This window comes from Urocitellus parryii, chromosome 7 (genome assembly GCF_045843805.1).
Source record: "Urocitellus parryii isolate mUroPar1 chromosome 7, mUroPar1.hap1, whole genome shotgun sequence".
NCBI classification, from domain to species: domain Eukaryota; kingdom Metazoa; phylum Chordata; class Mammalia; order Rodentia; family Sciuridae; genus Urocitellus; species Urocitellus parryii.
The window spans coordinates 94,190,847-94,195,615 of record NC_135537.1 but is presented as its reverse complement, the minus strand read 5'-3'; the positions used below and the strand labels follow the sequence as shown (position 1 = coordinate 94,195,615).

At 41.3% G+C, this 4,769-nt stretch overlaps 1 pseudogene; it reads left to right on the top strand.

Moving 5' to 3' along the window:
* Positions 1-2,545: 2,545 nt before the first annotated feature.
* On the top strand, positions 2,546-3,795 carry LOC144255715 (actin, cytoplasmic 1 pseudogene; annotated as a pseudogene).
* Positions 3,796-4,769: the final 974 nt, after the last annotated feature.

Below are 4,769 nucleotides of genomic sequence, written 5' to 3'. Positions count from 1 at the left end.
GTTGTTTTCCTTACCATGTGTGAAGATGGTAGAATCCTCTAGAAAATAAAGATAGAACAATACTATTCTTTGGTTGACTTATGTAATTAGATTGGCCCTACTGGAACAATCCAGAACACTCTCCCTATTTTAAACTTCCTATTCTTAGTTATTTCTGCAAAATATATCCTGCAAATTAAAGTAATATACTTTTAAAAGCCAGGGATGAAGATATGTGCATCTTTGAGGGGTTATTCTGCTGATTGCATATATATTCAATAAATAATCATTGAATTATGTTACCTAGAACCATTCAATTTAGAGATTCTAATAATTTCAAAGGAAATTTTTATGTCTAAATAACTTGTGAGAAGCTTCTAAATTTTGCAACTTCTAGTTTGACATTCTTAAACTAAAAACATAGTCTATGTATACACACACACACACACACACACACACACACACACACACACACTAACTTAGACCAAGAACCACTGGACCTCTGATATTTTGGGTAACTTCCATTATTTCTGAAGATTCTCTATAATATGTTTCCCATATCTGGTTTCTTTCATTATCTTTATCCTCTGGTTTTATTCCCTTTAACACATGGGGCTGTTGCAACTACCTACTCCAATACTTCTGTTTAGGGAAATTACCACTATTACTTCTCATGGATAATATGTGAAAAAATTCTAAAAACTTCCACCAATTGCACGAACTCTTACCTATTACACAGAGTTGAATGCTATTTGCTGTCATCTATATAACAATATATGGAGTACCATCAGAAGTCCTGAACACCATGTCATCTCCATCAAAATGCTAGAACACTATCATCATGATCTAAGCATTAATGAATAGAAGCAGACTTGCATTGCCTTAAAAAAAAAAAAAAACAGAAAATTCAGCCTTGTATTGTGGTGCACACCTGTAAACACAGTGATTTGAAGGGTAGGATGACAAGTTTAAGGACAACCTCAGCATTTAAGTGAGAATCTTTATCAAAATAAAATTTAAAAGGGTCAGGGGTGCAACTCAGAGGTAGAGCATTTGCCTAGCATATGTGAGGTCCTGAGTTCAATTCCCTGTACTGTGAAAAGAAGGAAAGAAATGGGAAAAAAAGGAAGGGATGAAAAGAGAGAGATGGGAGGAGGGAGGGAAGCAAAGAAGGAGGAAGAAAATGGGAGAATTTCTCTACACAGAAAGACACAGAGGGAAAGTCATGTGAAGAAATGTGATATGATGAAAAAAGTCATGTGGTGAAAATAGAGATTGGAGTGATAAATCATCAAGTCAAAGAGCACCGAGGGTTCTTTAAGCTGCCAAAAGTTAGGAGGGAACCAATTCTAAGTCAGAAGTTTCTAAAACTGCCAACATCTTGAATTTGAACTTCTGGACTTCAGAACTGTGACAGAATTAATACTAATTCATTGTCATCTTAAGCCACCAAGTTGGGGATAATTTGTTACAACAGCCCTAGAAAACCAATAAGCGTGGCACGTGTTAAGCACATCCAAAAGCTCGGTGTTCATTAACTCACAGGAGGCATTGAAGACAGATGCTGTTATCATAGTTTTACAGCCAAGAAAGCAAAAACCAGAGCAGTATGTGACTTTTCCCAAGAGAGCACAGTGAAGAATATGAAAATAGAGTCCAGTGGTCTTTCCTAGATATCCATGATAATCATTCCATCTGCAAACATTCCTGAATCATTCTTTTGTTCCAGTGTTGTGATTTGTTCTGTGATGGTATGAAGATTATGACTCTCTGCCCTCAAGATGCTTACAGCTTATATCATGACATACAACAAATAATGTATGCTTTATGAAACAAAAAGTCATGAGGAAGATAATTTATAGTCACTTTGGGAGAGGAGGAGTTAATTTGGGTAACTCTGTCAACCGTGGCCCCATGATATCAGAATTAAGCCAAAGCTATAGAAAGATTAAAAATTATACTAATATAGGACAAACAGTGACTATTATTTGTAAAGTTCTCTATGTGTACAGAGTGTCTTATTCACAATAAGTGAGAGTGTGTCATTAAGGGACTTATGCATAACTGAGGAGGTAGTATTTGATAAGAGTATAAATTAAACTTGTCTCTTCTTCATTTAAAACTGGTATGCAGCATGTTAAACCAAACTGTGAGGGAATTCCATATAGTAAATAATTTTCATTTTTTTTTCTTCTCTTCCATTTTAGTATCATTGGAAAACTGCATCTTCTATCATTCCAGGTTAGCTCTTATCACAATCACACTTAGAATATTTATGTATTTTTTTTCTGTAACAGAATCATGTACTAAATTTATTTATCCCTCAGTCATTCATTTCCTTTCACTAATATTTGTGTAGAAAATAAGCTATTTATTTTGTGAATGTCTCTCAATTTTGGCTTACCTGATGCTTATTCATGGTTAGATTCATGTTATGCATTTGATATCTATACCACAGATGTTATGTTGGGTCCTTCTAAGTACACCTACCAAAGAGTATACTTATCATCCTCAAGATCTTGCATCCTAATATCCTATTCATCACTAAAAAGAATCAAGAGGCCGAGACCGCGTCCATCCTGCGAGTACAGTCTCCTCGCCGCTCCACCGCCGCCAATCCACACCCGCCACCCAGCTCGCCATGGATGACGATATCGCTGCGCTCGTCGTTGACAACGGCTCCGGCATGTGCAAGGCCGGCTTCGCGGGCGACGATGCTCCCCGGGCCGTCTTCCCCTCCATCGTGGGGCGCCCGCGGCACCAGGGTGTGATGGTGGGCATGGGTCAGAAGGATTCCTATGTGGGTGACGAGGCCCAGAGCAAGAGAGGCATCCTGACCCTGAAGTACCCCATTGAGCATGACATCGTCACCAACTGGGACGACATGGAGAAGATTTGGCACCACACCTTCTACAACGAGCTGCGTGTGGCTCCGGAGGAGCACCCTGTGCTGCTGACCGAGGCTCCCCTGAACCCCAAGGCCAACCGTGAGAAGATGACCCAGATCATGTTTGAGACCTTCAACACCCCAGCCATGTATGTGGCCATCCAGGCTGTGCTGTCCCTGTATGCCTCTGGCCGTACCACTGGCATTGTGATGGACTCCGGTGATGGGGTCACCCACACAGTGCCCATCTACGAGGGGTATGCCCTTCCCCACGCCATCCTGCGTCTGGACCTGGCTGGCCGGGACCTGACAGACTACCTCATGAAGATCCTGACTGAGCGTGGCTACAGCTTCACCACCACAGCCGAGCGGGAAATCGTGCGTGACATCAAGGAGAAGCTGTGCTACGTTGCCCTGGACTTCGAGCAGGAGATGGCCACTGCAGCCTCTAGCTCCTCCCTGGAGAAGAGCTACGAGCTGCCTGATGGTCAGGTGATCACCATTGGCAATGAGCGATTCCGCTGCCCTGAGGCACTCTTCCAGCCTTCTTTCCTGGGCATGGAATCCTGTGGCATCCATGAAACTACTTTCAATTCCATCATGAAGTGTGACGTTGACATTCGCAAGGACCTCTATGCCAACACAGTGCTGTCTGGTGGCACCACCATGTACCCAGGCATTGCTGACAGGATGCAGAAGGAGATCACAGCCCTGGCACCCAGCACAATGAAGATCAAGATCATCGCTCCCCCTGAGCGCAAGTACTCTGTGTGGATTGGCGGCTCCATCCTGGCCTCTCTGTCCACCTTCCAGCAGATGTGGATCAGCAAGCAGGAGTACGACGAATCTGGCCCCTCCATTGTCCACCGTAAATGCTTCTAGGCGGACTGTTACTTAGCTGCGTTACACCCTTTCTTGACAAAACCTAACTTTGCGCAGAAAAAGAGATGAGATTGGCATGGCTTTGTTTTTTTTTTCCTTTTTGTTTTTGTTTTTTGTTTTGGCGCTTTTGACTCAGGATTTAAAAACTGGAACGGTGAAGGTGACAGCAGTCGGTTGGAGCGAGCATCCCCAAAGTTCTACAATATGGCCGAGGACTTTGATTGTACATTGTTCTTTTTTTTAATAGTCATTCCAAATATAGTGAGATGCATTGTTACAGGAAGTCCCTCGCCCTCCCAAAAGCCGCCCCACTCCTCCTGGAGGATGGCCCAGTCCTCACCCGAGTCTATACAGGGGAGGTGACAGCATTGCTTTTGTGTAAATTATGTAATGCAAATTTTTTTAATCTTCGCCTTAATACTTTTTTATTTTGTTTTATTTTGAATGGTCAGCCATCGTGGCCCCCCTTTTTGTCCCCCAACTTGAGATGTATGAAGGCTTTTGGTCTCCCTGGGAGTGGGCTAAGGTGTGGAGGCAGCCAGGGCTTACCTGTACACTGACTTGAGACCAGTTCAATAAAAGTGCACACCTTAAAGATGAAAAAAAAAATAAAAATACAAAAAAATAAAAAGAATCAAGAATCCTTTGAGAAGTGGCTCATTCCAGAACTGTGCCTGGAAATATTCAGAATAATTTTGAACAACATGCTATGCCTGAAAGTAAGAACAGTCTTAACCAATGAGAACAAAACCAAGAAAACAAGAAACTAATTTTAATAGGTTACCACTGGATAAATCTGTGAGAATTAAGACATTCAAATAAGTAATAATAACAATAAGTTATAATCTATTGATTAAATTATTCAAGAACCTATTAATCATAGCTAAATAAAGAAATTAGGAACATTGTTGTAAAATAATATATGTAGAATATAATTTTTAAGTAAAAATTATGAGGCCCAGTATCCTGACTGACCCATTCACCATTCATCCATCCAAATAGCCCAGTGATTGCCATATAC